The sequence below is a fragment of the Lagopus muta genome, chromosome 3 (assembly GCF_023343835.1).
Source record: "Lagopus muta isolate bLagMut1 chromosome 3, bLagMut1 primary, whole genome shotgun sequence".
NCBI classification, from domain to species: Eukaryota; Metazoa; Chordata; class Aves; order Galliformes; family Phasianidae; genus Lagopus; species Lagopus muta.
The window spans coordinates 66,762,071-66,787,452 of NC_064435.1; the positions used below are offsets into that span (position 1 = coordinate 66,762,071).

Consider the following 25,382-nt stretch of genomic DNA (forward strand, 5'->3'; position numbering starts at 1 on the left):
AATATATTAAGTAAATTGAACTACTGAAGATGATGAGAAATGTATTAACAGAGGAAGTAATGAGTATTTCTTAAATTGAAGCATTTGGCCAAAAGCTCCAAAATTATTATATTCTTACATCCAATCATTTAGAAAATGATGGATAAAATAGTTGTAATAGCTGCAAGTAGCACTTACAGAATAAACAGTTGCAAGTACCCTCTTTGAGGTTATAAATGGTACTTAGTGTCTCTTCAGATGCATCTTCAACTTGAGTGCTCCACACCGTCAAGTATTGTGCAATGTCTGGATTTCATATGTAACAGTATGTGAATACTTCCTTCCCCATCCTTATTTCACATAAGGGGAAGAAATATTTTTCAGGGGAATTGGTATAAACTTATTAAATCATTGGATGACAAACCATACAGGAGGCCAAAGCTTTATATAGGCTTCTTGAGCAAGGCAATTTAATAGTTCATAACTCCTGTTGAGGATCACAGCATAATGAAAAACTTCCATACAGTTATTGTCACATAGGTGTGGTACATTTGAATAAAATCAGTTGGTTAGAAAAGTAACACCAGATATAATTCTAACCTTGAGTTTTGTAAGGACATTAAAGTATTCTTGGTTCTTGCTGAAAGTCTTCCATCAGAATCACTAAGCACAAAAGACCTGGAGTACAAACGGAAGCCAAGTATTTTTTTCTATCTGTTTCAGTATAGCTATTTCAGAAATAGAGATTTAGAGATATCAGTGTTTTGAAGGAGTAGATGATCTTCTCACTGATGCACATACTGCTATTTTCCTTCCAAGGCTGCTTTTACTATTAATGTATCCAAGGTTATATAGGTAACTGTACAACCAAAAAGTCTGCACTACGGCTTTGGAAGACTACCACAATGGGGTAAAAACTGAGTTTTCTGCAAATACCCCAGGGCTAGCAGTCTGATACCATACCCAGGTATCTCACTGAACAGAGTTTCATAGAAGTTGAGAAAAAAAAAAAAAATGTAGTTGTGATGTTACCTATCTCCTGCTGCTATGTGTTTGATTAAGTCAGTTTGAAATGGTTAGTAAACCCAAAGACAGAATCTAAATTTCCTTGACTAGAGCAGCTTGCAGTCCTCACTGCTTCTGAAGAGGTATCTCCATAAATTCAAGGATAAAGCAATTGTGATGCGGCTGTTTTGAATTCTTGTTTGTCCTTCAAGAGAAGGAAAATAAAAATTAAAAAAAAAAAAAAAAAAAAAATGGGGAAAGGTGCTGACTTCTTCCCATGTCCTGCAATGCATAAATTCCAGACTTTTAACATTACTATACTATTGATTAATTCTCCAAATATGGAGAAAATATTTTTTAAAAGCATTATCCCATGAGCTAGGCATGAGTTGTGCAGTAGCACAACTTCATGATTTTATGGCATCACCTTCCTAATGGAGAAAGGATGGCCACAGCCCCTTTCCCCTCTCGCTAGTATTATTATCCACATACTCTTGTAGAGGAATAATAGTCACTGTAATGTCTAAGGACTGTGCTTACTAAAAAATATGATGAAGTGATCATCTTGCAAGCAGATGTGTCTAAAGTGAGCATGAAGGAGTAGAACATGCAGTACTGTACTGAGAAGGGAAAGTTAGTTGCTTTCATTTTGGTATCTCAACGTTCAAATAAACTCTGAGCTGGTCACTTCAGGCTCTCCAGAGAGTCAACAGATGGTAAAAAATATTCATCTTTGGAACAGAGGATATCATCAGGAAGCAACTGCTCCTGATCTGGAAAGGAAGCCTCAGAAATGATGATTCTTCCCCAAATCCCAACCATCTTTTCTCATCCTCCTCCCCTGGACTCTGCTGAACCTGAAATTGATCACCTGAAATAGTCTCTCAGCAAAGAGAAAAGTTCCTACCATGTTTATGTTACCTAGAGAGCTTTTAGGGGACTTCCCCCGTGGTACCCATAGATCTCTGCAAACACTAGTCTCGGTCTCCTGGAGAAGCTGTAGAGGCAGTCAAATATGGAGACAAAAGAAAACAAAGAGGGAGAGAAAAAAAGGTCAAAAATGGCCTGTAACAGTAGTTTTACAGAGGACAATAAGGTTCCTCTGCTTATCAGAAAGAAGACATAAATAATCTCTACCATTAACATGTTTTAACCTCCCATTCACAATTAAAGCTGTACAACCTATTCCAATTTTACAAGCAGTTTTTACACAGAACTTTTTCCAACTGTATAGTAATATTAAAGAGAATGATACCAAAGATGGGGAAAGTAAGAAGGATGATTTAATGGATATTAGTAAAATTATCATTATTCTACTTAGTAGACTACATACATGATAGTATAAGAAAGGATTCATTTTATTGTCTTCAAGAAATTTTATTTTTTATTTATAAACCAAACACCTAATTTTGTGAATATTGCCATATGAAGCAATGAAGAAACACCATTTGTTAAATCTGTTCAGAGTTGAGAAAAGGAGATACAGAGCATATACTGGGAAAAAAAAAAAAAAAAAGAGAGAGGGAGAATGAACCTGCTGAATAAATTTTATACTAACTAAGGAATGTATGGTGGAGAAATGATAACTTATACCAGAATAGACAGGCAACATTATAAAATTATTTGGCTTGCATTATGATTAGTGTCCCTTCCTATGTGGTAATAATATTTTGTTAATTTGCTTCGTTGTGCAAAAGCTTATCAGTTTTGTCAACAAGAAACAATTTTCAGCAGCAAGGACCCAAAGTAGGAATTTTTTTAGTGCCTTTTTAATAGCTTCTGCATGTGGATACATAGGCCAAAATTCAAAGTCTAATATTTAAATAAATTGTAACAGAGCAGTGTGTTGACTGTCAACACATTCAGAAGTGCCAAATAAATATAAGGCCATATTGTTTTCTCTGGAACAGGAAATAGCTTATTAAAATCTGAAAGTGACTTTGTGTAATATATTAAATTAACTAATATCCAAACTAAAATAAATAAATAAGTAGATACGATATTACAGGCTCAGAGCACAAAAATCAACCTTCACAATGTTAAAATACAAACAGAATCTAAAAGTAGCGAATAGTAGCATCACTGAAACTGTAATGACAAAAAAAAAAAAAATACTTGAGAAAAAAAAGCAGCAATCTGGGACTCCAGAATAATCTTTGCCATTTCTAATTACCTGTGGAATAGTGATTAGCTTCACCATTAGTTCTGAAACAGGCTTAAGTGGCCTCCATTCCTAATAACAGATTAAAAAAAAAAAAGTTTTTTTTAATTATTTATTTATTCTATTAAGTCACACAATATTATAGCTGTACAAGGGGAAAAAGCAGTACTTACTCCTACTTCTATCCTATAAGCATTTATCAATAAGAACTGACAAACAGCTCATGTAGAAATAGTCCTACCTACTTCTTCTCCATTAGAAGCTCTGGCTGTTTGTAAAGGTGTCTTTGATGAGCTACTTCTCCCACAACTAACTTCCCCACGTGTAGGCATCTGGTTTATTTTACCTTCACAGCTTGTTGTGAGGCTGCTGAGATAGAGGAGATCCACCCTGCTTCTTCAGTAAAAACTGAAGCCAGAAGACAGACTGCTGTTGATTCTGAGCCGTGTTCACTCTTCATAGCAAGAAGCCATTGTCATGCGCCAAAAAAGCAGCAAGCCTCAGGGTTGAACAGTTCTGTAGGTTGTGTAATCTAAACTAATGCCTCCTAACAGATCAAATATGCTGAAGGCAGGAAATTTGGCTATTGAAAAGGCGCTCAGTGGAAAGGGACAGAAATTTCTCCCCAGATGAACATCATTCAGCTAAGCCCAAAAGTTTGTAGTGTTGGCTTTGAAGTTAGAATAACACAGGATCATTTAGGGATAAATGTGCTGAGCCAGTGCACTTCTCTCACAGCTTCTATGGGCACCATGGGAAAGTGAAAGCTTTGCTCTACAAAGACCTGAGGCTTGTTTCCTGAGGTGTGAAGAAGTCAACAGAACTAAATCCAAGAGGACTTATTACTAACCTACAGGACGCCACATATAAGGGTAGTAGCCATTTAGAAGGATAGTATGATAGTTTTACTCTGCTATATTTACACGTGTCTTGAAAATACACAATTTTGATTTCATGCTACATTCAAATTGACAAATTCTTTCCTGTAAGAAAAGTGCATGTTTTTTTTCATGGAATCATAGAAAAATAGAGTGGCTCAGGTTGGAATGGACCTTAAACACCATGATACTCCAACCCCACAGTATTTTCTGCATTTTAGGCTGATTTTCTAACAAAGAGGGAGAGTTATGTAATGGTACTATTTATCTGACAGTTTTCTCCTAATATTTTTATTGTCATGGCCAATTTCAATCAATATGAATGAGATGGAGGTCTCAGATGCCTGAAAGAAAAGAACTGAATTAGTTCCCCAGAGTCAAGGGAAGAGAATATCGCATGCAAGCTCAGTGAGTATTCTCACAGTACAGGATTAAGCACATGACCTGTGGTTGAATACTCAGCTGGCTGGAGAAGGGAACTTGTTATACAGGTGGGAAGAAAAAGAAATAATAGTAGGGATGGCAGGAATAGAGCAAGCATGGCAAGGGTAGGTATATTAAAAGGGGTCAAATGCAGAGAGAACATGGGGCTGAAGCATGGTGAGGAGGGAAGATAAGGGACAGGACAAAACTCCAATGCAAATTATTAGTTCTGCTCCTCTTAGAATGGCTGGGATTTTAGGGAGATGATGAAGGAATGTGATTTAAGTCCCAACTAACTATCAAGTAGATAGGTTGTTTCTCTGTTAAGGAATTATGAGATGAGAATTATAGCATAGCAAATTTACTGCATTGCTGAAAAGAAGTTGGAAAAATATTCTCTGGGTAAACTTCATGGTCTGCAGAACACACCCGTTATTCCACTGATGTCCTTTACAGAAACAAACCAATTGCAGCCCCTGCTCAAGCACACAAAAATATAATGAATCTTTTCCCAGTTGCCTTCTTCTCTGTTGAACAGAACTATCACCTCTGGATAAAGGATAGGGATTTTCTGAAATATGTCCTTGAGGTAATAAATGTCATCCTCTCTGAAAAGCAATCTCACCCCAAGATAACTAAATCTTTTTTCCATTTATCAAATATCAGAAGGATAACTATCTTTACTCACTATTTAAATTCATAGGCAGAAATTGAATTCTTGCCTCACATATCTAGATGGTTGCAATTATTTTCTCACACAGTAAGCACTGCTCAGGTTTTTAAAAAAATGCAACAGGGCATTAACAACACAGTATAAACTGCAAACAGGGGAAAACAAGAAATTTGCATCTATATTTTACACTCCAGAAGATCTCAAGCTACTTTCTTTCTTTTTTTTTTCCTTATATATATATTTTTTTCCATTATCTGAATATAATTTACTAGCAGATATGGAATTAAGTCTGTAGGGTCTGACAAAATTCAGATCAAATAATCACACTAAGAAAAGCTTATTTATAGCTCTGGCCTGCATTTGCACGCTACAAGTGTTTCAGTTGTGTTTAGCAAATCTTCACATCTTGCTTTGATAAAGTAGTGCATGTATCTTTCTGAAGAAAAGCAGTGATTTGATTCCTATCCAAAACTCCACACACAAAAATCTAAGTCTGCTGAAGCGACTGAAATATACAAGTACTATGGTGCCCTGAGAAAAATATCAGCAGCACACAAGTGCTTTTAATAAGCTTTGGGAAAACGTAACGAGGAAGATGATTTCTCTTCAATTCTGTGTGGCTCAGTGCTAAAGCACAACAATGGGATGTTGTCAGAATAAAAGTTTGAACCATACTATCTCATTTGCTTCTTTTCATTAGTGTTTCAGGAAGGAGGGGACTGTTGTGACAGCTAGTGATCAGTGATGCAATTATATGCTCCATTCTCTGGACTTTGGTTCAAGATGTCCTTTGGCAAGCTGAGCAACTGCGTGATGATAGATTTAACATCTAGGATTTGATTGAGTGGGCAAAATGACACAACTAGCATTCATGTGTTTCTAAGCCAGCATGCCTTTGAAGGTGCACTACTAGTGACAGAATATCCATTCCTTCCCTTCTCATGTGCAAAGACAAATGTGTTAAGCCCATGTATGGGAACTACTGAATCACAGCCTGCACCTCTGATTGATCACCTGAGGTGAGCAATGAGTCAGCCACAGGAGCACAGGTGAAGGCAATTCACCTGGCTCCACCTCTCCTAGACCTACTTAAGAGCTGACTACCAGTGGGGAAGAATCTCTTCTGGAGATCCCTACTTTGGAGTTTTACAGTGCGCCTAGGACAAGGGTAAGCACTCTATTTATTCTCTTTTTGGTGTAATATCCTGCTTAGCCAAATTCTCTGGTATATCTCATAATTACAACATCTGTATATTCATTGATTATATAGCCCACTACTCCTGTCCCTCAGACAGTGAATTCCACATCCTTGATGTGTGAAATTACGTAGGTCAGAATGAGGAGAAAGTCAGGCCCATAAGTGCTAAGAACCCAGAAACATATCTGTTCTGTAATGATTGCATCTAAAACAAGAGGGAGATACTGTAAAATACAAGTTCAAAGAGGATGCTCAGATCAGGTTGCAATTGCACAAGAAAGCATGTAAAGTCCCCCTTAGAACTTCAGTAACATCACAAAACTGTGATGCCTTTAGGTGTTTAGGGTGGGTATGCCCTAGATATTCTCAGTACATTTCTCTTTTCTACTTCTGAGCACTCCAGACAGTGGAGAGAAAGATTATTCAGATTATTTGAGTTCAAAGAAGCATAGCTGAAAACTCCCTTACTTATCTCAACATGGAGAAAACAAAAGTTAGTCTTCTGAAAAACAAAGGCTGTGGAACAAGTGATAAGTCAAACTGATATCCATGACTGACTGAGAGATATTGTGAATATTTTGTAGCTCATGCCTATCATCACTGTTTCACTGATTCCTGCATCACAGTCTCCAGAGCTTAGGGAAGGATGGCTGCCAAGGGGAGCCTTAATTGCAGAAGAATGCTTCTTGTTTTTGATGCAGCGGAGTCCAACCTGCCTGACAGAACCCTTATCCATTCTGGCAGAATTCTCTGAAGACTTGAAGATGATGGAATAAATATTTAGAACAGAGCTATAGAATGTCACTTCAGATACTTTTTGCAAGACACTGTCCTGAATGTTCAGTTTACTGCTCCTACTTTCTTATACAAATATTGCATTTTTAGCTGGTGTACCTCTGTAATATAAATTCTATATTTCTTATATTCTGCTTTATGTGACTTTTTTCCTTGGAATCCTTAGTATCTCATCAAAATCATTATTTTTTTAGTCATTATTTTCATATCGCTGTGATGTCTCCTCAGGGAAGCAGATGCCTGTCAAATGTTAACTTTTCTAAGGCGTGTTTCAGTAATATTGCAGCCATTAATTTTTAAAGCAGAACAATAGTGCTTAATCTCAGTATTTTCTGCTTTATAAGCACAACAGTTCATCTAAGATTTCTGCTTCTTCATCTGTAGTTTTGAGCTACTGTGGTATTACAGAAGGAGGTCCGAAATGGCCTGGTTATAAGCCTACAGTAAGGTAGGATATATATATATAAGTGGAAAATAATCCTTTAAACTCTTTCATTAATTTTTAACTTTTTTTCCTAGAAGACTGGAGGAATGATTTTGAATGTGCAGACTTTGAAACTAGGCGAATTTTAATAAGAATATTCAATATTCTTCCTGCTTTTAAATTTTGCAGTTCTGAGACAGTGCTACTATCCTGAGCACTAAGAAAACCACAGAAATTTCTCTGGAAAAGGAGGTATTGAATATTGTTTAAAAAAATCTAAATTCTAAATGATAAATGTGCTAGCTGGAAATAAATCATAATTGAAATACTGGTATTGAGTAATTTGGTCTTATTAGAAGCAAAGAGGGAACAGTGGTTATGATTTCTCACTGTTTCTGGTGGCTAGCAACATTATAAATAGGTTCTTGAGACAGTAGATGAAACAATTTATTGTGGAATCTCCCTAAACTGTGTTTGAGCCAACAACTCCAAATAATTTAACACAGTATCTCACAAGGGTGCAAAACTGATTAACTGATCTTTGCGCATTAGTCTAAAAGACTTGAATGAAAAAAGAACATGGCGTTACCTAGAAGCCTATATTTGATATTGACTGTTGTCTTTAAAAAAAAAAAAAAATCAGCTTCATTTTCAAAGTGCTTTGTTAACGAGGACTCACTTTTATATACCAAATGGATGAGTAGGATGTGTAGAAATAGATGTATACACCAAAATGTTAGATTTATGTAGGAAGATCAATTGTATTTACATACCTTGAAAATTTTCCCACTATCTATATAACTTGCTTAGAGAACACAGTGAGGAATGTGTCAAAACAACACAACTTCACTGTTATACAAGTTGGAAGGTTGGATTGATAAAGAGATACTGTCCCTTCCAATAGCAATGGAAGTTTTAATCCCCGTTGTTCTACTACTTTCAAGGGAGCAAGTGAAAACATTTAGGACCTTCCCCTGTTACATAGTTATACTGCTCCTGTTATTAAGGCAGGAGTCACCAGCCAGTAGCCCTTCATCTTTCATACCAGCACCCAGTTCAAGACCATCTCTATTACTCCAGCCTGGAAAGAAGGAGCCTGTAACTGAAAAGGCAAACTTAGCATTTATTTTGTAGTAATACCATTTCACTGACATTCTCCTCAAAGTGAATTTGAACATTATGGCAAAACTTATCTCGCCAATAAGTGCATGAAAGGAAGTAAATCCCTCTCATGAGCAGGCCCCTCAAGCTAAGTCATTTATTTATTGAGCCTGGCCTTCTATTGTGTTGCAACAACTGCTTTTAGTCCCAAATATTGCATTTCTATGAAGTACCTGGGAGATGCTTGTGATTTATGTCAGGAGAGGAGATACACAGTGTTGGCCAATGAACTGATCTTGTTAGTCTTGCACCTAATTTTTCATTGCTGTGGTTTTTTTTTTTTCTTCCAATGGTAAAAGCCACAGACTGTGATCCAAATAATTTTACTCAGCAGAGTAAATTCATTAGGTTTAAGATGATGTTTAAAGACTATAAATTTGGTTCAGAAATTTGTTGGAAACAAAATGCAGCACTTTTAGTTAGTTAAAAAAGAATGTGAATGGAGACCTGGCAGGCATATATGTTGTTTAGGATACCCTTTCAAGATTTAAAAAAAAAAAACTCTTTAAGCTTCTGAATCACACAGGGATGAGGAAAAGGAGATAAGGATGGTGCAGCAAGACAATGAAATAATATTCATTTTGCATTAGCTCCAGTTAGCATCTGAACATAAGAAACATGAATTACAAGATAGATGGGTCATCCTGTGAAATTATTAATACAGCAAAGTCAACAATTGCAGACTACAAAGTCATTTTGCTACTCTCCTGGACTCTTTGTACAGAGTAAATGTGTATGTGCACTTAAGCAAAAACAATCACAGAAAGACCCAATTTGTCCTTAGCTAAAGGCTTAGGAAAATATTTTCTGAAGCAATGTGGACTTCAACACAAAGAACTTGGTACTGGTAACAACATTTACTGTTGCATAAAGTAATAGTTCCTATATGCTGTTTTGTCAGGATACCCAGGTACATTTATCATAGCAGAATTCAGTCAAGAGTAATATATATTATAATGGATTTTTTAAAATTGCACCTTTTGAAGTGTTTATAATGTAACTTATGTAACTATGTTCTTATATTCAGTTTTATTGAGCCATTCTCAGGTTTTATTCATTGTGCAGCTACCAGTGGGACCTCCAACTTCAGATTTTGATCAATCTGCCAATATATTTGATGAAAACAAACTGTGTCCTGAATATGAAATAAAATTGTTCTGATAAAGGAAACAGACTTTAGTGTTATAAAGCTCAGCAGTTCTAAAGAATCTAAATGCTTTATTTTCTCCAGAGAAATTAATTAAAAATTCAGTTGTGCATACAATGATCTTTGATCCATTTACCTGCTCACAGAATCAAAAAGCAGACACAGAGCTCCACTAGTCACTGTTACCTGGCCAGCAGAACTGCCATGTATTTCAAGGCACGGAGGCAGCAGCCATGCTGATAGGTAACCAGAGAGTTCTGGTCTCTTTCATAGACACTGAGTTGCTTGTTGTAATCAAGCTTCAATGGTCACTTAGAGCCATATATTCACCTATTCATACTTCCTATGCACCTAAAAGGTGCCCAGTCCATTTGCATGAGATTTTGGTTTGGTTTCTGTCCAGTTCCTGCCTTACAACTACAAAGGACAAACACTGATGTGCTGTTTGTACACCAATACTCAAGCTACAGCATTTGTGGTGCATCACTAACACTCATCTCTATAAGTGGCTGGTCCAAGTTTTATAAATCTGAGTAATGCAGCTGTATACTGAATGGCAGAGATGTGCTTTTAAGAGCTTCCCAGTAGTCCACATTTCCCTTCTAAATGCTTTGTGCCAACATACCCTGAAAACAGATATTCATGTATCCCAAGGAGAAGCCAGTAAGTCCCCCATGTCTCTTAATTATTTTATTTTTGCCTCAGAGGGCACTGCACAAAGCTGCATTTCATTTTTTCTTGCTGATTTTATGAATGTTCTGTGGAGGACACACCTTCCTGCTGGAGGGTACTTTATGTCTTTCACAGTGCTGCTGCTGAGCAGCTGTGAGCTGAGAAGCTTGCTGATAAGTCTGTCTACAGCTTGATCCTTCTCTTATCAGGACAGTAGAATAAACAGACCTTTTCAGCCTTCCCTCATTTTTCTACTCCCAGCAAAGTAACCAACAGCTAACCACCTCCATCTCTTCTCACAGTCTTTCTCCTCTAATTATTACCAGAATAAAGAACATTCCCCCCATCCTATGGTGCAAATGCTCTCAGAATAACACAGCATTTGTAACTGTGTACAATGTGGTAGTGGCAAGAGATTAGTAGTTTAGTGAAAGAAAATACATTTTCATCTTGATGCTATTCTGCATTGCCTTAGGCTACATGCTCCAGTTTTCACTTGCACTAAGTTAGGGGCATACATAGCATAATAAGAAGAGGCACCCTGTCAGATGCAGCAGCTTAAGATGTGGGTTTGAAACTTGAAAGTACTGCCTCTGATTTCCAGACCCCTCTAATAAAATTTCGGGTGCTCGTGGACTTTTCATTCTCTGCCCTACAGAGTCCGGCTTTTCAAACGACACTGCTAAGATTTGCACTCCTGACCAGAAACAGGGAATTACTAATGATTATCCCATGAGCGCTGCCACATTAGGCACCATCATCATACTGCAGGTACCACTCCCATCAAACCACATATACGAGACTCTGACACAAACCTTAACAGCTGGGCTTATTCAGAAGGAATACTTCTGTTTTTGGAGAAGTTCTTCTGTAGGTTTCTGCGTTCCCTGGGATAAACCAGGATTACTGAATTACACATAGAAATTGCTGTGAATTACTGGGAGATATTAGATATAATAGCCCCTCTGCAAGTCTGCAGAGTTCTTCAGTATTCATGTAAATGGATTCAAGATTAACTTGTCTTTCCTTGTGAACCTGTGAAAATGCTCTGCAAATACACAGAAAGATATGTTAGCAATCGGTTTTCAGTTGATGACTGCGATAAGAATTTCTAAAATCTTTCATTTGCTCCAGCTGGGAATCATCATTTTTCAAGGAAAACTCAGACAGAATCGCCTTCTCATCCAGCACTTGCATATTAACTACAAAAGCTGAATCCTTCTAGAGAAGCCAGTATTGTAAGAGCTGTAATATTAAATTCTTAACAGTAGGGTAACAGCCACCACATCTGCAGATGTAGACAATGGTGCTAATGTCCATATTGTTTCCAAATTTTATCTCAGTAGTCTGAAAGGCATGCAAGACTGACAAGATGACTGTCAAAAAAAAAAAAACAAAAAAAACCCACCCTTTTTCCCCAAGCTTATAATCTTAAAAAAAAAAAAAAAAGAAAGATATCAAATTCCTATTCCTCCTCTGCTTTTTAGTAAATGGGTTAAAAATAAAAAACTTCAGAAGTAAAACTTCAGGAAATGGTTTAAATTTAGCCCTCAAATTTACTTCTATTTCATATTTAAAAAATGAGTTTTGAATATGAATTGAGAGAACAAAGCTACATTATCTTTTTACGTTTGCAATGTAATTCTGCCTTTTACAGAAAAAAAACAACAACAGAATCATGAACCTCCAAATCAGAACAATACCATGAAGAGCAGCATCCATTAGTGAATCAAATGAAGTTGCTAGGCATTCTCGAAAGTGCTTACAAAACAAACCAAAGGAGACTCCAAGTAAAGAAATCCTAAGTCTCCCTTCCAAACACACCTCCGGTGGCAAAGTGACTACACATGTTCCTGTAGGTCACTGCATATTATAAGTCTCCCATCAAGATTGGAATCAGATTCTGGTGCTGCTGCATCATTTTTACTCATTCTTTGATGGACTTTAATACTTCTAGGGATAACGGTCACTTGATGTTAATAAAATGGTACAGAACCTGGGACACATTTTTGTACCAAGTACAATGCTACTTTCACTTCAAGGAATGCACTTGAATGATGCTATGAGGAAAAAAAAAGAGACCCAAAATATCTATTTTTAGACACATTTGTTGTAAATAATAATAATAATAGTATTATGGCAACTCTGAGTTCTCCTCCTACTCACAATAGTCCCTTCGGCTATGTAAAGTGCTGAATTACAAAAGATGCTAAAAAGAATTAGTGCCTTCCTTGGCTATTTTATCAGTCAACAAGTTGATTCTCCTATGGAAGGGAAACAACAACCTCTTTCCAATAGCAAAAGTCTTACTGAGATTCATAAAGGGGATAATCCTCCTGTGATCCAAGATCATAGTAAAAAGCATACAGTTAAACTCAGTCTTCTGGTAGAGTGCGTTAATCCAGAAAGCCTGAGTCTACAAACATATTATAATTATAAGATGAATATGGCCAACTGATACTAAAGGCTACATGTAAATTGTTGCAATTTGTATTCAGAGGGAATTCAGCATTCTGAGTAGCCATAAAAATAGAACTCTAATATTCTTACATCAATTAAAACTGTGCAAACAGCCTACATAAAATGCAGGAAAATAAAATTTTTCCTTCAACAAAATGCAGTCTGAATTTAAAAACATTGAAGTCACTTTCTCTGAGTGAGTAGTGAAGCAATATCAGTATCTCTTGTCCTTCCTAATGGACATTAGAGAGCAAAGGCATGGAAGTACTGGTCTGGATCACTCAACTCAATGTAAACTGATACCAACACAGTGACAAGTTGTCTTTACTGCTGTCGTCTTGAAGAATGCAAATGGTCTAGGCTTTACTTAGTGTCTGCTTAACTGATTTGAATCATGCTTTTCTTTCTTCAGTAGGACATACAGTGAATACTTATTTCATGTTCCAAGTGGTCCTTTAAAATCCCCTTAAAAAAAAAAAATGTGTTTCATTCCACTGAATTAGTACATACAAAATAAAGCATTGATTCAAGAAACTAATTTTCACAAATCATTTTCTCTTCTTTTAGTATTTATCAATACTTAATAATAAAAACACATTTCCAAATTTATTTGTATTTCAGATTCATGGTACAAGGTGGCAAGGTGGAAGACCTTAAGAATGATTTTAAAAGTAAATAGGCTGGAACATGCTCTCCACTTACATGTCGATATTTGCCAGTGCTGTTTATGTTCACCCTGCAGAGTTGATTCACCTGCAAAGAAAGCACCAGAATCTCTTTTACTTTACTGTAGAACTCTTCAGTGCTTCTGGGAGCAGTTATGAAATGGAAAGAAAAACGGCTAGAAATATAAACCACGTGATTAATTTTTCTGGCCTAGTAGCAACAACTCTGAATTATTACATGTTGTCACCTCTAGTTGCTTTATTAGATGGCCAACTTCTTTGATTATTTTTATGATTAAAGAGCCCTAATTGAAACCTTCCTAAAAATAAAAAAATTAAAAAAAATAAAAAAAATAAAAAAAAATTCCCTCTGTTCCTATATGACTAGTAATATATTTTGCATCAGACATAGAAATAACTTAGTCAACTTACATATTTTTAATTAGCAGCCCAAACTCATTGGAAAAATCACCATTTGTTTGTCAGCACTGGGAAGAGAAATACGAATTTTTTCATACACACCTGACTTATACTACTAACATTTTAATTATCTTCCCTTATTCCTGGATAAACTAATGTGCTTGGCTTTTATTCCAAGCTAATTTTCCTGGCAGCTTGATTTTTTCCTGCTTATAAGTGAAAAATTAGTTTCCATCTAAACAAAGGTGAAGGGAAGGTTGGGAAATCCTCAGCCATACTGATATTTCCAATCTCTTCAAATAGTTCCTTATGGCAGATGTTGAATTCCCATTCGCTTGGGTGCAAGAATTTCAGTCAGTCATGCCCTGAGATGTACATTCCAGTAGGATTTGGCACAAAAATAACTCAAGTGAATATACTGATCATAGGTAAATAAATATTATGCCATAAGTTACACCACCTTCACAGGCATAAGCAGTATCCCCTCCTGAAGTCTTTTACCCTTTCCTGTTCCACACCGAAAGGAAAATATAATAATGTCATTCCACCATGGAGGACTCACACACAGTATACGTGTAGGGGAGTGGGAGCCACTGTTGATTAATACCTGGCTCATTAAGTGGTCTGCTACTCTTCCATCTACTTCTTTTGATGAAAAAGAATAAATTATAAGTGGAATTCAGGAAATGAACGTTTGACCAAAAGTCATAATAGGCTCCCAGTCTCAGTTAACATCTGTTGCATCCAATGAAAGGCTTAGGGAGCTGTTTTGGGGAATTTAATTTTTTCAACTGAGCAGTTTCATATTTTAAATCACTATTGCTTTATGATATTGGTATAATTTAACACATTAGGTTACTATAATGACCAGACACTGCGCTGCTGCTTCATGGAAGAATAGCACACAGCTGCATGTGCTTTGTGCAAGCAAAGCATTGAAAATAATAGCCTTGTGATGAAAGCACATTGAGTTGTTAATCACTTTCTAATATTCTATGCACAGAAATATTCTTGAGATAACTGAAATTAGATGCAAACAGCTAGAGAAGGCATAATTTTTGAGTATCCATGTGATAAATATGGCCATCTAACTGTACATGTGTAGAACCTGCCCTATTTGGGCCTACAGTGGAAAGAAAACCTAGTTTTTCCCTGCTCAACATGTGTCAAACCCATAATTTCATATTTTTTTTTTTTTATTCCAGATTGCTAAGTCCCAAACATTACAAAACTTAATGATCCAGATGTGCCACTATTTAAATGACATGAGTTATCTGGATAACTTAAGATTTAAGTGAGATAAAAAGGCATAACCTGAGATAAATCCCAGAAAGGGAAAACTTGTTCATGCTCTTCCCCCACCTATTTTTTTATTTTATTTTAATTCAAAGACAGGAAATACACTTTATGTCTCTACTTTTAAGTATTTCAAATACGAAATCTTTTCCAGTCAGTTTAACCTTCTTTAAGGAAGTTCAGGCAGGATTCGTCCTACACTGATCACTCTTGTCAGTAATGAAAAGAGCAGAATATGAAATAGTTCTGACAAAATAAATAAAAGTTTTGAAGGATGAACATTCAATATTCCAGTATATAGACATAAATTGATTTGAAGACTTAAGATACAAAACACAATATCTCAAACCAAAACCCTGCATATTCAAACTTGCCTTGCATGTAGGGTGAACTCTAACTTCATTTTGCATCTTACTATCCCATTTGATACATTCCGTACAGTAAGTCCAATGATTAATCACATGTAAGTATTTTCTCATAATATAACCTCTCAGCTTGTGATTTTCCCTGAATTACAGTGTTAGTAAAACAAATTCAGAGGCACAAAAGCTGAGTCTTAATACAGAATCTTTTCGATATTGCATTTCTAAGTCTTAGCCTGATCTTTACAGGAGGTTCAAAAGGCTGTAATAAAGTAATATAAACTTTCCAAAGAATTACAAATTAAATTTACTAGCACACAATTATTTGCAAATTATTCAAATGCATTGGTAATACAGTTTGAAATTCATGCTGCATTACTCAGTCACCCAGCTTATTCATATGGAATAATGAAATCATCTTCTGACTTGCATATCAACTAGTCCAACACAGATCAAAGTATAGACCTGACTTCGATTCAGCTGTGAGTTTCACGATCCTGATCAATTTAAGAGGAAGGTGATTTGCAAAACTAGCCGCCAGAGGACTACTTGTGCTTTTGCATTGTGCAGATGATTTAAAGTTTGCTTTCAGCTTTGAACATTCATGCTTCAAAAAATGCATTTTACACACTTTCTGTTTAAAAAAAAAAAAAAAAGCATTTTTGAACAAAGGTTTTTGCAATCAAATTAAGACCAACCTTTAATACAAGATCTACTGAGTACATCTTAGTCATTCTGAAATATAACTGAAATTTGATTTTCTTCTAGAGTTTGTTTTGCAATTAATTTCATGTAGGTTATTTATCATTATTAAACTACCATAAATAAATTTTTTTGGAGTTGAATGAATAATCAAGCCGTATGTGCGTTATTCAGTTTAAGAGTTTGGTCAGATCCTCCAGAGACTTTCTGAACACCAGCTACCTGTTATATGATAGCCAGCTATTGTCGTCTCAGAGAAAACAAAGCCACTTCTCAGAATTATTTACTGACATTGCACAATGGTAGTTGTAAGTATAGAAATAATCATAGACATATAGGCTTCATACATTTTTATTAGAACACTTCCTTAAAATGACAACATAAACGCAAAATAGCTTTTGAGTTACCTTCTTTAAAGGCTAGTAGATCTGCATTTTGCTACTATACTAGGCAGAATGAACTATCTGGTTCCAAATGTTTCCCTCTACAGACACCTAATAAAGCTAATATCAATATTTTCATCTACAACTCAATAGATTAGGAAAACAACCATCAGGAGATCTCAGTGAAACAGTTTCCAATTTACGGTACACAGAACTACTTGAAATGCAAGATCTGATGATACTCTAAACTACAGGAAATTAAGTTGCAGAAAATGAATCTAATAGCATTGCTCAGTATTATTGTCTTAGGGCTTCTCCTTGTGAAAAAAACCCATGACAATATTATTACAGGAAGTATTATCTCATACTCACATCTTATATACGTAGCGGAGTTTAAAAGAACAATACTTGCATCTACTTCTTTTGTAAGCATCTTACTGTTGTTTACTGTTGTATGTAATTCAGACTGTTCAGCAGGGAAAAACCTCTTTCAATTTAGTATTTTCTTCATTGGGATGTTTATTCATACATTAACTATCTTACATCTGCTCCCATACAGAAGGACGGTTAACAGAGAAATTCAACCACAGATAGTAATTCCAGACTGGTAGAGTTCTTCTCCCTTGAAAATGACATGGAATTAGATTACACATGATAGTATACTGTACAGTAGATAGGTCTGATATGTAAAGATAGCACCTTCAAGCCTAGGAGGTAAGAGGAAATCAAAATTGTACTGCAGCCTTACATATTATAATAAATATTAATGGAAATCAGAAAATTTTAGATTTTTAGATCATCAAAAAAATCTATCACACCCCAGGTTATATCTCTGTTTATTTGAAACTGACAGAACTATACTTAACAAGACTCACTGAGCTCTTTTAACAATGAATCTACCTGATGATCTATGGGTGGTGATTAGAAAAAAAGAGTTAAGTTCTTTGTACAATTAACAAATGTACACTTAGAATAGGGACGTGGTTAGAATAGTATTTTACAGGCTTATCATTAGAAAGATTATCATGGTGGAAAGAGATAATCAAAAATGAAATGCTCACCCATGTCCCAGACTTACAGTAAAAAAACTCCAAAAGAAGAAATCTCCAGAAAGACAACCTCCCCCTGTGGGGGTCAGCACTTAAATGGGGGGGGGTCTAAAAGAGGTACAGCCAGGCTCCACCCCTTCCAGTCACACAGCTGAATTGCCTTCACCTGTACTCCCATGGCTGACTCAGTCCTTGCCTCAGGTGATCAATCAGTGGTTCAGGCCATGACTTAACAGTTCCCATACAGTGCTTGATTCATCAAAAATCAGTAGTTGCAATACAGAGTTCATTGTGTATTTTACAACTGTCTGCTTCCCAAAATATTGTTAAGGTCTTTTTACAAGTATCATGGGGAAAGATGTTCTTTATACATCCCTAGACTACAGACTCCATAATCTATGGGATGCATTACAAGTTGGTGGTTTCATGTTTTCATTGTCATTTTCCCCATCCCTTGTTTTTGCCTTGCAAATTACCAAGCTGTTAGCCAACAGTGAAAATAGTTTTTGAATTCACCAGATACAGGTTTACACTCTTCTTGATCACCAGCATACACAGAACCTATCAGCAGGAGACAAGCACTGTTCTCAGAAATGGCAAGCTCATTAGTCAAGTTTACGCAAGATGGTAGCCCCCAGGAAGTGGATACTAAAGACACAAAGCCTAACAGAAACTGTTCAGCTGCCAGTAAGAAAAGTATCAGCATTTTCTTTCTACTCCCAGCTGTGGGAAAAACCTGATCTTACAAAAACACTTACAGGTACAGAAACAAATTAATATTAGCAGTTGGTTATACAGCATAGGCAAGAACTGAAAACATGAGATTATGGTCAATTTGTTTGGAAGAGGAATTAAAATTTTGACTTCTCCTTTAAGATAAAAAAAAAATAAGGAGGCTGACACAGGTTTAAAGCCTTCTTGCTGAAGATGTCTGTCCTTTTGCAACAATAGTATAGATGTACGTAGGTGCCTCCTATTTGTTTCCATGGAAAGTACAATAGATACAAAGAACACAACACTATTTAATAGAGCAAATTCTCAGCTACAAAACACTATTTTGTAATACAGTCACTACCAGAAGGTATGCGTGTTCACCAACAATGAACAAAAGCCTGCATGCTGCACTTGTGTGCATCAGTGGAGGTGACCCACTGTCACCACTGTTGAATCACAGTGCTCACTGTGCTCACATCCACTGTTTGGTCTGCATAAACATTCAGCAAGAATCAGTGAATGTCAGTGGGTGCCATTTTTTCGTGCATGAAGGAATTCAATGACATACCTATGTTTCATATACACTTCCGCATCAGACACCATTCTATCAGACTGTTCCTCGCTGCCAGCTGTCACACAGCAACAAAATCTAGTGGAATATTAGCGGGAAGGTTCAGCCTCTACTACCATAGCACCAACATCTGCCTCTGATGTCATGGGCCAACATCATAAAGGAGGAGGCATTACTTTCAGAGCTGCCCTCATATTAGAAACAATTTTCATTAATAATTCACGTAAAGTTGAGATATTTCATAAATCAACAATTTCTTTTGGGATCTAATTTTCTAAAAGCTCGTCAACAACTCAGCGTGAGTGCATGACATCTATGAAAATTGAGTGCTTTTAGCATGCTCATATTACCTAATTAAACTGTAGAATTTAATCCTCATTGGTCCCTTCCAACACAGAATCCTCCAATTCTAATGCAGTTTCAAAACAAACAATTAAAGAAAACCTAAGTATGAAGGCTTATGGATTTAGCCCAATTAAAAAAAAAAAAAAATCAGATTAAAAAAAGGAAAAAAAAACAGAAGAGAGCATTATTGTTAAATAATACATGAGCAGTAGCATAAAGAGCAGGCAGAGGGATAGCCACAAGTGAGGCAGATCAGTGCAATTAGGACCTGTCAGCAGCCCCCAGGCTTGAGCTGTACAAATAGCAACAAGAAATACACATTAAGAATGTAAACACATATGCTTTAAGCTCCCTCTGCCTTGAGAGCACAGGCAGTAAGAAAGGACACACAGCTGTAGTCAGCTGCTAATCACCCCTCCCAGGTACAAAAGGGATCTGAAGGTCTGACAGGTGTCTTTTCCATTCCAGTGCTCCCACTCTACTCACTTCAGCTGCTCCCAGTCAAGCATTACCAGGTGAAGGCTGCCTAGAGCCATACAGCTCAGAGACAGCAAAAGCAAGAAGCCCAAATAGCTCTCTGGCTGGCACAGGTATCTTAAGCTGCTGCAGTATATAGCTTCCTTTCTTTTTTTTTTTTTTTTTTTATTGCAAGTAATCAGTACGATAACTGGACCAAGGGGGCTAGATGGCCCCAGTCAGCCTCATCTGAAGCCTCCCCTAAATACATGTGCTCTGGAGCTCTGTTTAAGTTCAACCAGGGAGCAAAACCCTCTAACTAAACCCTCTAAAAGAGGGTTGTTATGTTAGAGGAAATATATTGCTAGCTTAGGTATGATGTCAATCTATAGTCCTAGAGCCAGTTGATCCTGAGTAAGATGCTGTTAGCTTACTAAGTACTGTTACCTTAGTAAGGTATCTCTGTTGGCTTAGTCTCAGTCTTCCACTGTAGCCTTCTCTAGGGATTGTTTGATCTGATCTTAAACTTTGCCTTAACTACCATGATATTTTCTTGTGATCTGAACTTTTGGTTGTACTGGCTACTATTTCTAGGTTTTGCTTACCTGGTTTTGGAATGGTGGGGCAATTTCTAACTATTGAGGTCCATGCCTTGCTTTTCTCTGGCTGTAACAGCCTGTACAAAGCTCACACTTGTTTAGTAGTTTATTGCTTAAATGTATGCCATAATGCAACTATTCCGTGTAGTCTTAGAGCTTAGCTGGGAGCCAGCTGTGAAGTTATACTGGGATGGTGATTTCCTGTTGGGATAGAAGAAGATTAGAGAGAGTAAAGTGTATTTACATGCACCCAAATCTATGCCTACAACTACCTCTGGTTCATTATGCAAAACACTGCAGTTACAGAACTTTTATTGAAGAAGTATAAAAATATATAAGGGCATTTTAAAAAAATAATCCATGATTTCTGTGACCTTCTTACATAATTTGCATTTTCAAGCTCTAATGGTCAGGATCAGCTCACACATTTATACTGCTCTATTGAGCTAAATAAAAGTGAATACAAAACAAAACGTTATATTTAAAGGAACAGTAGATGTTTATAGGGAGCAGTGACTATAGAGGTAGTCATAGAATAGGATGGTTTAGGTTGGAAGTGATCTAAAAGATAATCCAATTCCAACCCTTATTCCGTAGACAGGATTGCTAACCACTAGATCAGACTGTCCAGTATGGGCACGCGGTAGAGACTTCTGGGAGCCACTGTGCTGGGTGTTGGTACTTCTCTCCATCCTGCCCAAGCAATTTAGAACTGACTATTATTATAGCTAGCTGAATTTAGAGACCCCCCTCATAAAAAGTTCATCATGGCACCAGATCTCAAGCAGGATAAATTCTGAAACTGCTTCATATCTATTTCCATCAAATACTCTAACAGGTCTTGGTTTTGTAAACCTGTGCCACAGCAAAAACACAGTATGTACAGCATTTCTGTGTCTTACTAATAGTTTTTGTTTCTGCTAGTGTCTCTAACACATCTTGATTTTTATAAAAGGCTTAAAAGTCTGTAGCAGCATTTTCGGTCTACCCTGGAAACAAAGTACTTTTGTCTTTGAAGCACTCAGTCATCAGGAAGCATTAACTATAACACGAAGCATGACCACACATTAATTCCATTATTAATAAACACTACCTGCTGCACAGAAACTTGAACAAGCTTTCAGCTTACGTGCGTATACAGTCTTGAGGCTTTTGTAACTTATGGCAATAGATTTCATGTGTTATATTCAACAGTCAGCCCTTGCTAACCTATTCAAATCTCTTCTCAGAACTGCCAGAGATTTCCTGTGTTATCTCTGTGTAGAGGAAGTTTTTCACTCTGAGGGTGGTGATGCACTGGAACAGGTTGCCCAAGGAGGTTGTGGATGCCCCATCTCAGGCATTCAAGGCCAAGCTGTATGTGGCTCTGGGCAGCCTGGTCAAATGGCTGGTGACCCTGCACATAGCAGGGAGTTGAAACTAGATGATCATTGTGGTCCTTTTCAAGCCAGGCCATTCTATGATTTTATGATTGTATGATTTAATTTGGACTGCTGATACCTGTCATCCTGAACTCTGTTTAGTGGATGCAGGGAACAGAAGTGGAGAATGCTCTTAGCATAGCCAAGCTTTATTCTGAAAATTTTTGGATAAGTTTTCAGAGCCTCCAGCAAGCTGAGCCCTCTAAACTAAACTTGGGCCCATCTTGCATTTTCTGCATCTTTATGAAAGTGCAAAAAACCTCTCAGACTGCTAGCAACATCAGAACATATTTCTGTTCTATGAAATTACGAACATATAATGTGGTGAGAGGCTGGCTACTTCTCATGAACTGAATTTCTCTTAAGCTCCAACTGAAATTTTGGAGATAAATGGCTTACTATACAGATAACAGAAAATGCCATATAGCTGTAATTATAGCGCTGGCATTCTTTTGTTTTAAGAATTCATCTGATACTTTTTAGGATTTTTGAATATTACTCTAGTATATTTGTCTCAGGGCACACACCCCATCTGTCCAGAATGGACTTGTTTGTGCTAAGTTAGGGGCTAGCCGGTGAGTCATTTTTTATAAATGAATACTAGGAAGTTCTTGCAATACCATTCTGCAAACAGAAATGCCAGACACAATTATCCATTGATTCAATGACCTAAAAAGATATTGCACCTTCTGCCTGGTTAATAATTGATATATGTCTGATGAAGGAAATAGAGAAGGAAGATTTTCACTGCAGGACTCTTCAGGCTGCTGTTTATTTTTGCTATATATTTTGGCAGCATTAAACCAGTTAAGGAATACATGTTCAGCGCAAGCTCAAGCAAGTCATACACATACGTACATATGAAAGAAAAATTAATTATACTCTTAGAATGAAGCAATTCAAAGGGTTAATTTGACATTGAGTCTTATAATTCTGAAAAGCCAGTAGACTACAAAACTTCTGACAAGAGATTTTATTTTTCTTAACATTTGTCTAGGCTTTGTTTGCATTATACACAAATAAAGTAACTTGGAAAAATTAGCTTGCAGCTAAACTGAGTTCTGAAGTTTACTGTACATTGTATTCTTAATCCAGTAAGAATGATGAAATTTTTCTCTTGACTTTTCTCTTGCACTTTTTCTGTAAAATGGAGATGCTCATTTGCCCTTTCAATATAAGGAGTCATAATCAAGGACTAGCAGATACCTTTCTGCAGAAGATCTTCCTATTGCTATATCTACAATAGAACTGTTAGATACTTTTGAGTGCTACAGCAAGAATGTATATACAAGTCCACCAGTTGTTTCAATTATTTTGTCTATACAATAATTTTTTCCAGTCTATACAGAAATTTTCCAGTCTTATAAAGCCAACAGGTAAACCTAGGAGAAACATTTCTAGACTAAAAAATTAGTGTAGAATAAAGAAGTAGTATAGGATGTAGGTTGTCAGAATAAAACACCAAACATCTGCTGTGTTCCCTGGAAGCATCTCTGTTGATCTTAAATTTCAAAAGACTCTGCTTTCTTTAACAGACTTACAAGAAATAAATGTGTATGTTGCTCCAACTGAAGAGAAAATGATTATATGCTATTTCCAGACTTCCCAGAATGTCACTGTCATTTGCTGTGTGCATTAGCTGCAGGATGGAGCTTCCTCCGCAGCTTCTGCAAAGGACTGCTACATCTCTGCTCTGAAATTATATTCACTTCTTTGTCTCAAAGAAGATGTTCTGGGATATGCATTTGATATTCTGAAAACTTCCGCAATGGTGGCTGTGAAAAGACTGTCTTTTTCATCCTCATTTCAAAGCACCTTATTTTAGATAAATACTAAACCACATAGAATGAAATTTTGAAGGAAACTTTATGCATTAATATGAAGTGCTGAATCCCACAATTCTTTTCCTACTTTTACCCCATTTTCATTCATCTTCAGTCTTCATTAATCCAAATCAGTGCTAGTTGGACTGAGAAAGCACATCTGACATCCTGGCCAAATAAGAAAAAATGTTGTACCAATTCAGTTCTCATTTATACCACTGAAAATTACTGAATCATTAAGGTTGGAAAAGACCACTAAGATCATCTAGTCCAACTGTTCACCTACCACCAATACTGCCCACTAACCCCTGATCCTCAGTGCCACATCTACACACGCCCTCCCTGAATGGCCTGTTCCAATACTTCACCACTCCTGAAAAAAAATTCTTCCTAATACCCAAATTAATGTGATGTGATAATCAGCATTAACCCTGTGATGGCACTTAGAAAAATCATCCAATATAATAATAAAAGGAATATTATCTGGAAAAAAAGAACAAAAACAGAAAAGCATTTGTATGAAATCTATGCTTTGTCAGTTATTGATGTATTATAAATAAATAACTTTGTGCTATGTCTGTTGGACTAAGCAATCCACAGATACTGTGTCATCAATTAAAGCTATTAAAATCTTCCCGCAGATTTATTTTAAGTGGTATTAGGTTCTTAGCAGTGTAATAAAATATGTGTTCATACAAATGATCTTCTGATTATTATTAGTTTCAAAATGTACCTTATATACATACTAGTAATGCCTAGCTGCATAAGCAGCTAGTAGTTAAATTTAGCTTCTCTCTGAAATTTGAGAAAATGCTTTAATAAAAATGTTTCCTGCCATCCCCAAATCCCTAGATAACCATTCAGTTAGAAGATGCAAAAATGTTCTGTGTTAGGTATTGTGCCGTATTATCAGTTTCTGGATTGGGCTAATTCAAGCTTACAGTAAGGGGATTTAGTTCATTTTTGAAAGCCAAAACATTTATGTTATTTCACAGAATCTGTCCTTCTGAAGGTTTGCCATGCAGTCTCTTCTGAAATGGATACCGCTACATCAATTCAAAGAGCACTACTCCCATCTTCTCTCTTTTGTATTTTTATCAGGAAGATTTTTTTTAAATCTTCAAATATTTAAAGCAATAATATCTTTATATCTTTGCCAAAAGTACTAAACTGTCCTTTTCCCCATGTAGATATGAAAAGATGTGGTCTTGCTGCTGCTGCTATTTGCTCTGTGGGAAAGAAGCTAAAATAATGTTCTAAGCGCAAATAGAATACAGATGACTTGGCCTTTTTGAAAATAACTCTTTCTGTATTGATTCACTTCAGGAATAAAAGCTTATAGGACTGATTGAAGGTTTGCCACAAGCACAGATGAACCTCTACAGATGATTTGCACAAGTGACTTGAAGGCTTTAATAAATGTCAACTGTGCATAGCAGAATTACCCAGTAGCTACACGTCCCTCCTCCAAACCTTTTTTATTCCAGCTCCTAGAGACATTCAATTTATTTTAAAACATCTTCCTTCTTTTACAGTAGAGGATTTTGAAAGTGAGGATGAAGTCATTGTTTGATACAGTGATTATCCAAGTGGGATAAAA

The 25,382-nt window shown here is 36.4% G+C and overlaps 3 long non-coding RNA genes across 3 annotated transcripts; 1 reads left to right on the top strand and 2 right to left on the bottom strand.

Annotated features, from left to right (window-relative positions):
* Window positions 1-580: 580 nt before the first annotated feature.
* On the bottom strand, window positions 581-3,439 carry LOC125690972 (uncharacterized). Its single transcript, XR_007375862.1, has 4 exons — window positions 3,387-3,439; window positions 3,158-3,217; window positions 1,906-1,981; window positions 581-1,189 (listed from the first exon to the last, which is right to left on the bottom strand). It is a non-coding gene; the product is annotated as an uncharacterized LOC125690972 (long non-coding RNA).
* A 2,808-nt stretch (window positions 3,440-6,247) lies between these two features.
* On the top strand, window positions 6,248-9,224 carry LOC125690774 (uncharacterized). Its single transcript, XR_007375788.1, has 2 exons — window positions 6,248-6,287; window positions 6,902-9,224. It is a non-coding gene; the product is annotated as an uncharacterized LOC125690774 (long non-coding RNA).
* A 2,732-nt stretch (window positions 9,225-11,956) lies between these two features.
* LOC125690782 (uncharacterized) lies at window positions 11,957-17,929 on the bottom strand. Its single transcript, XR_007375792.1, has 4 exons — window positions 17,883-17,929; window positions 17,177-17,426; window positions 13,679-13,729; window positions 11,957-13,441 (listed from the first exon to the last, which is right to left on the bottom strand). It is a non-coding gene; the product is annotated as an uncharacterized LOC125690782 (long non-coding RNA).
* Window positions 17,930-25,382: the final 7,453 nt, after the last annotated feature.